At 39.5% G+C, this 13,137-nt stretch overlaps 1 protein-coding gene across 2 annotated transcripts in view; it reads right to left on the minus strand.

The window, feature by feature from the left end:
* The window catches only part of LOC117143338 (forkhead box protein O), a 30,553-nt gene extending 27,651 nt beyond the window's left edge, over positions 1 to 2,902 (minus strand). For both annotated transcript variants that reach the window (XM_033308001.1, XM_033308000.1), the window contains exons 1-2: positions 2,813 to 2,902; positions 1,749 to 2,111 (exon numbers count right to left, since the gene is read on the minus strand). The gene's annotated coding sequence lies outside the window, so the exon portion shown is untranslated. The remainder of the gene's footprint in view (positions 1 to 1,748; positions 2,112 to 2,812) is intronic.
* Between the last annotated feature and the right edge of the window lie 10,235 nt (positions 2,903 to 13,137).

Raw genomic sequence — 13,137 nt, forward strand, 5'->3', positions numbered from 1 at the left:
CACTCGACCGATGGCGAAGTCACCCAGGAACGTAGAGCCCCCAAACGACGATCTTCGATTGACAGCTGGGACAACTGACGCATGGAAATCTTGGATGCGATCATCTGACTTCGCAAACGCAATCGATTTGCATTACTAACGTTTTGGGGTCAGCGCGAAAATCCAAATATATTAGGAAAAGAAGCGTTCTAAAGAAGTTCTAAACATCTAAATATAATTAAAAAAAAAATCACAAAATAATACTAGGAAATAACTTCTGGTATTCAGACTATATCTTTCTAAACAAAACAACTATTAGTTAGCCATTAGCTCTTATTTAATGACCATTAAATTTCCATTACTAGCGTTTTCGGTTTATCGAAAAAATCGATATTATCGATATAACTTAAATCGAAACCACCTATCGTTGAAAGATCAAAACGAACTTAGTAAGAGCTTTACGAATTCCAGCCTTTTACTAAACTAGCCTTGTTATTACTGGTAAAACCTATATGATTTCGTTATATACAGTCTTTCCGTTTAATGTTGACTCTCAAAATTAATTACCTTCCCGGTTTCCCTGCTTCAATTACAGCTTTTTCGACAAACTTTTGCACACTTTCTTGTTATCAACTGGCACGTTCCACCAATGTGGCTAGCAAACACTCAAGATATGATAAAAGTCACAATCACAAACACATAGGACTATACAGATGTGTGTGTTTAGGCTTATGTGTACACTTTTTGGGCCATCAGCTGCTGCTGTACCTTGGCACATTGCGAATAGATAAAAGCCTTATCTGTAAATGGGGAATAAAAAAGCCTCTTTCGACAGCTAACCGAGTGGCGAATCAACCCATTTATGAAAATTAAACCTAATCACATTTCAATGTCAATACTGATGTCAAAGAAATATTCAAAAGCATTTGAAAACGGTGCGTATACGAAATCGCTAGCAATATGGCAACAAAATCGACCTTAGTGGATCCCATACGAAAATCGGGGGAGCAAACACAGAAAGAAAGAATGGAGCTCCGAGCAAACGACACACGCTTCAAGCTCTGCTATCAGTGTGGCGCTGGGTTCTCTATTTTTAGAGCCATTATCAGCGGTGCTCTAATTAAGATCTCCCCTGCCCACTCCTCCCATGACAAGTAACACACCAAAACGGACTAATCAAAACCCACACGAACTGAAAGATCATCTATTGGAGCGGCATTGCAGCGCCGAACGTGACCGACTTTATGGTTCTAGCCGTTTTGATCTTGAAAGTGAAACTAGGAATTACTTGAATTAGGTTATAAATCACATTTCCTATCGGTTTTATTAATTTTTTCGGTCGTAAATTCTATAGATGGAACTATTTTAACACAACAAAAAGTCCAGCTTTTCTATCTAAAATGTTAAACAACAATATTAATAAAAGATCCTAACTCTAGTTTCTATTAAACCTCTTAACTTTTATCAAAGCTTTTTTTTTATAAATATACCAATAGCACATTATATTTGAAATATTTTACGGAAGAATGAATATTTTATTGTAGCGACTAAAAATTTTGTTGTAACCAACATAAACTACCATTTAATTTAATTGATGTGTAGCAAAGCACCGCTTCAATTACTTTTTTAATCGCGTGACGAAAAAATTGAACTTTTAGAATATTTCAATAAATTGCCGATTAGATTCTAATCGAATTTAGGAACTTAAAAACATGACATTTTTCATTCAATCAAGTACACCTTTTCGTAATTGTTATTAATATATTTACCAGCCAAATGTTCGCAACGGGAAATCGCTGGCTAATTTGTTGCTCCTTGTTGACTGCGATTTAGAAAATTGTTGATTTTGCCGGTGGGATTTGTTGATCGCCGTTCGCTGTTGTTAACTGGCACTGTTTTACTTTATTTTCCTGGTTGCTTTGCACTTTTTTATGGGTTTGTTTGTTTTATGGGTAGTATATATGATTGTGTTGTTGTTTTGAGCGAAACTTGTGCGGATTTCTTGATTTTTAGTGGTTATTTAAATATATACATATATTTTTTTTAGAATTCTGTTGGCATAATTTTCTGCTCACACACACACACTCATTAAGTGGTTTTCTTGTTGTTGCTGGGCGGCGGTTTTGCTTAAGCTAAAGACGATTGTAAAAACGGTAAATTAGAATATATATAACAACAATCAAAATAAACAAATAAAAAGAGCGCGAAGAGAGCGGCGCGATTAAAGAGCGCAGTGTGTATGTGTGTGTGCCGAAGAAAGAGAGGGAGAGAGCGAAGAGAGCGATCACGTCACGTCATCAATTCATGCCAATTGGACGCACACACAACACTTAATTGGAATTCGTATGAGAATTCAATGAAAACCGAGCGGCGCAGTCGAAAAGTTGTTTAAAGTTCAAATGGGTAAAAAATTTTAATATAAACACGTTTCGGAGCTTACTCCAATTCGCTTTTTATTCGCCACTAGTGTGCGTAACGTATTTTATGTGCCATATAGTAGGTACATATGTATTTGTATGTACAACGTGACTGCTACGAAGATCATCCAAGCATCGCTATTTAATACGTTTTGGAGCTTTTCTCTTATTTTATACGATTGTCGTATGTAAAAAACGAACGCGTTCCTTCTACGTTTCAGTTTTAAGTTCGGCACATTCACATGTTTTGATAGCGCAACTTTTTTATTTTCCACTTTCTTGATTTGTTTCTACATTTGCGTTTTAGAATCAACGTTGTTCGGCCTCAACGATTTTCGGCCTCAAAAGATCACTGCGTTTCTTGTATTGGTTTATATTTGCTTTGCTTGAAGCTGAAAAGGAAAACGATGAACGACCTCGTGGCTTTTAACCGCAAGCGAAAAAACACAGACTACTCGTTAACTGCTTTCTAGTTGGATGCGAACTGACAACTGAAACTGATTCGCCGTCGCCTTCGTAAAAGTGTTCGTTTCGGCGGCGCAAAAAGGCGGTCTGTGCGTGTGTATGTGCGAGCTATGTCCGCGTGTGTGAGAGCTTGCTCTTAGCATCCACTCACGTTCCACAACCGCTCACTTTACCGCTTTTTTATGTTTGCGGCGCGCTTCGTCTCACACACTCTCACACACTTGGGGCCAAAAAATTAGTGGGTATGCCAAATCAATATGTTTTATTTGAGTTTTTTATATGTGAAAAAAGAAAAGTTATAGCAACCTATGAAATGCAAAAGACATTTTAAATGTTGGTAATCCCAACAAAATGATAATTCGTATAGAATAAGAAATAAAATATTTCAACACTTACAAATATAAACATATAAGACTTTATTTATCTATTTATAATTACGGGTGACTGTTTTAAAGAAATTATATTCATAAAAGATTTAAGTTTAGCTGCAGTGAAACATTTAAGAAGTCATTGTAATTTATAACTTTTTGAAAATTATTCATTATAAATAACATGTGATTCCCTATTGAGGTGACCGCCTTTGTGCCCTTCAATATTAATAAATAAAAGCCATAGTTTACCTATTTTATACATTTGGAATTTAAATTGTTTCTTTTCACTTCGGTCGCGCTGCTCTGAACTCGAAATTCTCGTTGATGGTGGACGGGGACGGCGGCGGTGGGTGGTGGTTGGGCGTTTTGGGTGGGGTGATGGGGCGGTCGGCATTGCTGATAAGGCAGCCGTTATCTCGCGATTGTCGCTCGCTCGTTCACTCTCGCTCTCTCTCTCTCCCTCTCTCTTTGAGGCTCCATCTCTCTCTTACGTTCATTGTCTCGTGATGCGATGGAAAATTTCCCGAAATTGCATTCTACTGATAATGCCAGCAATGCACATTTGTGCATATGAATATGGGACTCAGAAGTGTGCCCCGCATCTGTTGCAGTGTGCGAGCTTTTTGGGAGCGTGTATTTTATGGTCAAAGTCCCCCGCATCCCCAAACCCAAAATTAAGCCCCTCCCGGTGCCAGTTTATTTTTTTTTTTCATTTTTCGCCTAGGCCCGATATCTCTATACTTGTACACACGTTCGCGTCCATGAGAGTGTGTATCGGTGTTATTTTAATGTGCCTGCCACATAAATTCCGCAACATTACACGGGTAATGAAGTCTAGACGCTGAGGCCGGGAACGAACAGTTTATGGATCATCCAAACTTAAAGACCGATCCGATGGAGCCAAGGAGTTAAGTTTAGGATATTAAGGTGCATCTTGGCAAGCCTAGGATCTTAAAGATATAAAATTTGCTAGCTTCATTGGGTCATTTTTTGTTAAAGGGTTTATTTGTTTATCAGATCATTTTAACTACTACTTTATAGAGTATAGCTATATTAAATAGGCCTCAAAGTCTGCAATGTCCCGAGTTATGACAATAAAAGTTTGTGTGTACATAGAGATTTTGGAATGCGAGAACAACAAGAAGATAAGCCCTGCAAAAGATATATTTTAGAATGCTATTAAGTTGGCTTAAGCACGATAAGTAACACGTTGGTATAGGTAAGTTCCATCTGGAAGTGGGCTTATAAATCACTCCCATTTAAATGAGCATGTAAATAGCGTGTCAACTGGAGTATCAAATGAATTGAAGTTCTCCAGACTAATTTATGCATTTGAGTGATCAGATAAAAGTCGAGCAGTGTATTTATAAGCCGCCCACTTCCCACGAATTCCATTGGAATTACACAGACGTTTCAGCTATCGCCAGCCAATACTTGATCATAATTGTCAGCGGCAAAAAAAAATAAATAAAAAATATACAAAAATGTGTATAGAGCGTTTCATTTGCGTTGGCGCGTGGCGAATGGCTAACTGTCGTCGCCGTCTCGGTCTCCGTCTCGTAATCACATCCAAATTTGACAAACTGGACACGCAAGGCACTAACTCAGGTTTCAAACTGCGCGCCAAATCTCGACAGGAGCTTTTCTGGGCACCAGAGTGCCGAAAACGACCATTCTGGTCTTTCGACTCTCAAGTTTCAAAGGTCTCGAGCTGGCAAAAAGCTTAGCAAACTCTCTAGAACTAGAAAATGTAGACTATTTAAAGACCATTTAACTATAACTTTAAAAAAAGAACATTGATCAAAGAATTATTTAATATTATTGCTACAAATGATAATCAGAAAAATGATCTGTAAATTACGTATACGCCCAGTCGTACAACAAGCAATCGTGGTTATTAATATTTATTAAGTAATGCTGTATATTAGATCTAAAGAGCACTTAGTAATGAGTGTACCACCCTCTAGCAGGGCATTAGCATCAGATGCTCGAGCTAATTCAATCCAAAGTAAAGCCAGGCGATACAAATCAAGTGGAGCCGATCCGGAGTGGCTCTACTCACGCTCGGCCTTCAAAAAATTATAATTTCTGTTTTAATGTCTCGACTGTGTTGGCATCTGGTCGATGGATCGAAGGGGTTAATGGCAGGGGTGGTGGTATATTGCTATATTGGCATATTATAGCGGTCTCAAACTTGGACTCCAGTTGACTCGCCCGACGTTTGTTTACCAGCCCAGGCTGAGGCAGTGTGTGTCTGTTTCTTATGGAAATTTGAACACTGTTACTAACAATTTGTTAACTCAACCATTTATAGGCAGCCCTGCAAGTGTGAGATGGAGCGAGGGAGTACGAAACACGATTGTTTTCCTAACTCGTTGGCAGCGATAGTAGAAATTGTGATTCCTAATTGATTTGGAAGTGGTTTATGCGCCCAAGAATACTAGATAATATTTACTCAAATTCACATTTGGCCAACAACATTCTTTATCACCAAATCGTATCGGTCGCTATTAAAGCATTTCGCAATGGTGACCTAATACCGAACACCTCCCAATAATCGCTTGATCAACTGTGGCCGAAACGGTATTTGCTGTGCTACTGCCACTTTGGCTAAAACGAGATTTTGTGACGTTGGTGTCGCTGTCGAAGTCGCATGCTGATGTTGATGGGCGCTATCAAGGCTCTAAAAGACTCTCCACCACCACCAGCAACTCTCGCTGGCAGGCGGAATTATGCTTATATGCTTATGTGCGCATGTGTTTGTCAAAAGCGAGCCCCCCTAATGTGGCCACATGGAACTCTGCGAGCAGTGGCGTACTCAGAAAGCGGGCTTAAGGGGGGCTTATTGGAAGCATACTAGAAATAAATAAGTTAGTTTCAGAGTAATAGTAATAGTTGATTCAATCATTAGTAATTTGCTTATAAAAATACTTTAAGCCTCAACCCCCCATTTCGCCGCCCCTGTAAGCAAAAGACTCTGTAGACGGCGATGTGAAGGCTTTCGGGATGTCGTAGTACTGGACCCATTTCCAATAACTGTACCGGTTCGACTTCTCCAGCCTCACCTCCACCCCCTCCCCCCACGGTAGCGTGTGGCATTTAAAATGCAAAAATATCGCTTAAGCGTTATCTCTAATTTATTGAGATTAAGGAATACTGATTAATTTAACGACGTAATTGATGCAGCCGCGAAAGCGCACGACTTTCGATCGGCAAGCCGACACAACACAGATACAGATACAGATACCCATACAAATGCGCAACGTACCTGCCCACAGCCCTCTTTTCAGATCTTTTCAGTGATTTCCACAGAGCATTCCTGTTGGAAGCTGAAGTGCGACTTAGATTGACGGAAACTGAAGCGAGTGCACGCAAAGAAAATTAGTAAACTATAAATTGCTTTAATACGACTATTATATCTTACTAAAGATGTGAAATGGAATATAATATTGAAGTTTAAATCCTAATAAGGGTACGTCTTTTGTAGCAAAATTATAAAATTTCTTTCTAATATCAACTTTAAATGTTAAAAAAATCATTAAGTATAGTGACAGATATTTTCAAAATTATTGTATCTACATAGTTCGCAAAGAAACGCAACTCAACTTGATGATCATATCATGCCTTAAGAATCTGTTAATGCCAAGGGGCGGAATCGGTGGCGCAGAGAAAGGGGCGTGTGTAAAATTGCAAATATGCTGGAGAGCGAGAGAGAGTGGAAGAGGGAGAGGGAGAGAGGGAGAACGGCGCACATGTAAATGCGATGGAGCACTTCCTGAAGCCAGATACCAGATACAAGATACAATATCTGTAAGATACGAGAATGCGATCCACACTCGCTTGGCGTCCACATCAGCACACCACGTGGTCCCTCAAGTTCAGAAGAACGGAACGAAACGGAACGTAGCGAATCTCATAGAATAGGCATAGAGCATAATAACTAGGCAAAAAAGCACAAACCAAACGCCAAAGAAACAAATAGAGAGCACGGCGCACAAATAAACCAGGGACGACCGCAAAAAGAGCCTCTACACTTGGCGAAATTGACAGATCACACTTTATCTTTCAATGGTTTGGATGCAATACTCATAAGATCAATTGAATAATTCATATGAATGTACATACATAAGAGAGGTAGCAACAAATTGTAGTATGAATTAAATGGGATTACTATAATTAAAAACTGTTTGCATCCCCCACCCTTTTCCCAGGGAAAACGTTTACCAGTGTAGCCATGAGAAGAATTGAGGAAAACCACATGGTGCGCGAAAATATTCGAAAGCGTCGGCAGGGGCACTAAAAAAAAAAAATAAAACCAGTTAGAAAGAGGCGGGAAAACAGACCCATAGAAAAGCGGAAACAAATGCTAGCGAAATAAAAAAAAGCTCGTGGTTTATGTAAACAAAACCGATTGAAGATTTTGGGGGCGGAGATGGGTGGGTTGTGGAAAGAGCGAAAAGCAAAGGCGAAAACTGGAGTAAAACGGGATGTTGGAGAATCCCCCGAGAATAACGATCCAGTGGAGCACAAACAGAAAATCGGCAGAATTCGCAAAAAGGCAAAACCAGAACAAATTTTGTGGCAGAAGTAGAAAAACGAAAACAGAATTAAAAACCTAACCTTACCTAATGTGGGCTATAAGCCGCCACCAATACACACGTACGTGGAATGCCCCCCGCCCCAAAAACACACACACTCGCACACGTTCTCACCTACACAAATCGCCCCATTCACACACACAAAAACACACACAATCAGCGAAAAACGTGGTGCGCTATTGCGTCGTTCACAAATTCTTATAATAAAAATAAAAGAAGCAAGAAAAAAACAGCTACTACAATAAACTATAAAAGAAACAAAATAAAAGAGAGCACAGAACAAACTCAAAGGCAAGAAGAACGTGAAACCGCGTGTTTGAAAGTAGAAAATCAAACAGCTATTCGAGCTGTTTTCAGTTTTGAAAAGTTAAGAGTACTACTAAAGAGTAGACTCACCTGACTAAAAAAAAGAGACGAGTGGGGGCGAACGCAGAAAGAGAAAATTGTTTAGTAGCTTTTGTTTAAAATCTATAACTCAGTAAATAAAACCCCAATGGGAAATTCCACATTAAAAGCGCTCTGTTAAAAAGTCTTTATCTTTATCTTAACTTACTTTTTAAAAAGTTTTTCAGTAGTAATATATTAAAATGTTAATTAGTTTATAATATTTAAAAGAAGTGTTGAAATATATTGCATGTTTTGTTGTACATATTACTGTTTAAATACTTTATTTAATTGATTTCAAATATGCTTTATATTTATGGTTAATTTATAAATAAATTTCTACTTAAATGACCTCCAACGTTTTGTTCTGATCTTGCATGCATTCCACTTGTTTGCCATTTGAAACCACCCCTAGAACTCAATCCAATGTTCCCATATCCTTACTCACATCCTTGTTGGCCACTTGTTGAATTTGCACTACAGCGTAAATTGCGTTCCACATTGCGCTCTCCTGCTCTCCTTCGCACACACACTAATGCACTTCCTCTCTTCGCTTCGTGAACAAACTTTCTCTCGCCACAAGTCCTTCGTCTTACGTTAGGCGACAAACCTTTCAAACTTCGGCATTTCTTGACTTTTCTTTTGGGTTTGCTGACTCAACCCCCAATTCAAACACTTGCTGTCCCGCTCGCACTCACTGAGAAAGAGAGGGACAGCACTGGTGGAAGGACACGCTTCGGGCAGGTAACGGCAAAGCGCTTTTCCTCTGACACACTTTTCCGCTGGAGAGGATGTGGAATTCCTCGTTGCAACGTTAACGCTTCTGGTTAATGTGGACCTCCTCCCCGCCCACCCAACTATCCAAGTGGGTGTGGCCGTTGGATAGCAGCACTTGCGGATTCTGCGCAGGATGTGCTCGGCTCCAATAGGTCGTCAGTCGCTTGGGTTAGTTGGCCGCTTAATTGCCGACTGGTTGGGGAGCTCGAGACGAGCCTCCTGGTTGGATGGTCGCCTAGTTGGGAACCCATCCTTGGCATCCCCCCTTTCCCCCAATCGTGGTAGTCCTCGTCCTCCGTCGGCTTTTCCGGCTGCTCCCTAGATTTATTTACCGTCGGGCTTTTTGTTCGGTGGTTGTTAGGATCCGCGTCCTTGGCGGTACATATCGAAATACCCAAATGGAGGCGGTGGGCGGGCGTAAGTGGGTGACAAACGGTAATGGCCCATTACCATATTGTACGCATACATTACACGTGTACATAATAAAAAAGGTAGTTATGAGAATACGTAGTTTGTATGTATGTAGAAGCCCACGCACAATAGCCTCTTATTTGTAGGCCCATTGTAATCGGGGTCACCATTTAAGCCTGAGCTCATCTGACACTTCCTTTGGCGTTCTTTCATCACTGCATGGTTATGGTCGTTAATTACAGCATACGTATTTACTGATGGCACATACAGGTAAAAGTAGTAGGGTGACTCGATCGTAGTTCATCGAGAAATATGTAAACGTCTTAAGTAGGTTCTGATTTAATAATACTCGTATGATAATTATAGCATATGTACACATAATTACTTCATGAGTCCAGTGAATAGCGGGCAAATGTACCCGTATTACGTAACCAGCATTGATAACCATCACCATGTCAACAAGTTGACGGACCCCTCGAAACCACAACATTATTAAACATATCCTTAGCATCATCATCATTGTGTCCGTTTCCATTAAGTAAATTACGCTCATAATTGTGCGAAAAGTTGACCCACTTAGGTCATTATAAAACCTGTTAATTAAACACTTTGTTCTGTGGTCTGCGTCTTTCCGCAAATTACGGGGTGCTGACATTATATTTGCTCATGCCTCAGCTGTTTGCATTGTGTAATTGGTATAACAAAGGAGGCAGACATGTCAGGGAATTGTCGGCATGAAGAAAGGACCTTCCAATGGGGGTACTATTTCGAAAAGTTGCGATGTGCTTGGCTATCTATCACGTTGCCTTAAAAGCATAAATATATTTATATAAACTAAATAAAAAACTGCACACTGTAAAAGTGGTTTATTATAGTATCTTTAATATCTAGAGTTCTGCACTGAAACTCCCCAATGAAGTTAAAGGGACTTCCCCTCGATAAGCAAATTCAAGTAATGAGGGGCAGACAATCGACGTCATCAGAAGCTGTGACATGGCCCAGAAGTCAAGAGGGTGGCAAGAGAGTCCAGGCTTTTATTTCCGAAAGCACAAGCCAAACAAACACACACACACACACACATACACACGAGTACAAGTGAGCAATATGATAAGATTTGCTCCTGCTACCTTATCGTCGCTATCAACTTATTGGCCAGACAGTGGAAACTGCCTAAGTTGGGTGATAACACAGCTAATACTTTCGAGTAATTTGTAATGTCGTTAAATTGATAATGAACAAAATGTTAAAGGTCTTGCAGGCAGATTAATAATTGAGAAAACTTTCTGACATAAAAGAGTAATATAAGTTATTCAAAGAATTATAATTTTAGCATTTTTGGCTTGTAATTAATATATAAGCTACTTTTTTAATACTTAAATTTGATTACCACATCTTCGATCTACAATTATTAGTACCCACTGTACAAACAGTTGTTTGCACTTTTGATGGCTTCATTGAACCATCTCTCTTTGAATCGGTTGCCTTTGGAAAATTCCTTGTTTCACTTCGCATTTGCATTATCATCACTTGGCCACAGATAGAAAAGTCCATATATATGAGGGGAAAAATAGAAGGTGGAGCACGAAAGTGGCGGATGGAGATGTGGGTGAGAAGTTTGTGATGATGATGCGACCTTGCTGATTGCGTACCTATATTTGTGGACACGATTATGTGAGGCTGTGCGGTGTTTGTGTAGGTTTTCCGCCCATTTGCTTGTTGCCGGGCAATATGGAATTGCATTGCAATTGCAACCGCAATTGCAACTTGGTGGTGCACGGGCATGCGGAAATGTGAATTGTTTCTTGGGTTTGATCAGCTCTCGAGTTCTCAACCCAGCTCGGCTCAGCTCAGCTCAGCTCAGCTCCTTTGTTCCAATTATAGATGCGAGTTCTGGGCATATCGCCTATATATATATGACCATATATATGTTACATTCGTATACATATATGTATGTGCCGGTTTGTGTCTGGCGCTCTACTGATATCGCAGCCAGACGGTTGGAATGAATGATCACTCGCTGGCTGAGGTAAGTCCAGTACTAACTAAGTACATATGCATAAGTGCGAGTTACGAGTCTGGGGCACTTCTTGATTGGATTGAAAGTGCATAAATCATGTCATGAATGAAGTTGAATGCACTGCAACAACATTCTGCGATATCCACAGGCGGGCATTCTTGAATCTTGAATTCCCTTCGTATCTGAAGTACAGCCGAAGCGATATATGAATGACTTTGAGTGAGGCAAACGAAAGGAATTTCTGCGAGATTACTTCTCATTACTTGCTCTAGATATGACTTAGTAATAATATTTTAACCACAATAATATTTTAACTCTTAATCAAGGTTTATGAATTTCCTTCTATCAAGATTATTTATTTTGTGAATTTATAGATAAGCTGGGTGGCTAATTTTCTGCCCAAGTTTTCTCACGTAAATGTAAGCCTAGCATATTTTATAAATAACTATGATTAGGTCATAGTTTCAAAGATTTGTGCTCACAGAACCCCAGTAAGATGGTAATCTTCTTAGTTGCGAAACGTAGATGTAAGATATTCAGGAAGACATTAATATTGATTAGTTGAACCATAAATTGAAAGTATTCATTCCATAAACATAATTTATGGACACATCGCGGACCTATACCCGTATAATCAAGCGATTAAAATGTAAAGCATTTACATATGAAACGATGACCCACAGAAACATCGTAAAAGAGATGAATGAATGGGAGGATGGGACATACCAACTATTTAAATGCGATTGCCCTTTGCCAAGATTTTGCCAACACAGCTGTCGATGGATATTCCCCTCAGCCCTTTTCCCACCTCCACCCCCTCATCGCTTTTGGGGAGCTGGCTCCAACGAACCAAAGCCCTAGGACAATTGCCAAGGCAACCAATAGCCACTAAAAGGGTTAGATAATCCATTAGTGCCGAAGGCCAGGCCAAAAGGTATAAAACGTACCGAGGAACACAGACATCGTCGTTGACTGACGACGTTTAAATACCCTTTCCTCATAGTCATAGATTTACAAAAAAAAGAAAAGAATATTTGTACAGCATGTTCTGAGTAATGAGCTTAGAGATAAAAGTTTTGAGCAACTAAGTGAAATTACTTGTAAATTAATTTCAATTAAATGCAAAATGAATAACTCAAAAACTTATCAAATTTTAGGCATTTTTTAAAATATGGATACATTGAAGTAATTGTCTAATACGCTGAATAATATTAATAAAAAAATGTAAAAAAAATGAAAAATTAATACATGAAACGAATTTAAATTCATCTTATAATTTGTAATCAAAATATAACTCATAATAAAATTTTAGTGAAGTTCTTGGAGTGGGAATTGGATCCAAAGGATAAAAGGGTACTCCTAAAAAAGGGGACATTGCCAGGACGACGAGAAGAACGAGGATATCCCCCCAATATCCTGTGCGTGCGGGTGCGTCGGTGAAAATGTGTGTGTGTATGTGTGCTTATATATGTATGTATGTGTATATGCCGTTCGACACAGCAATTTGTACAAGTCAATCCCGTTGGCGCCAAAAGTCTACGGTGCTGCCAATGGCAAAAGGAAAAACCCGAGAGCAAAAGATGAAAATCGGCTTAAAAAAAGCGCCCAGCAGTATGCCAAAGGTGCTCCATGGTGTCCCCTTTTCCCTAGAAACCCCAGCTTGCCCCCCAGTTCACCGTATTCCTCCCTCGAGAGGATAATTTATAACCCGACAAACT

This window comes from Drosophila mauritiana, chromosome 3R (genome assembly GCF_004382145.1).
Source record: "Drosophila mauritiana strain mau12 chromosome 3R, ASM438214v1, whole genome shotgun sequence".
Classification (NCBI taxonomy): Eukaryota; Metazoa; Arthropoda; class Insecta; order Diptera; family Drosophilidae; genus Drosophila; species Drosophila mauritiana.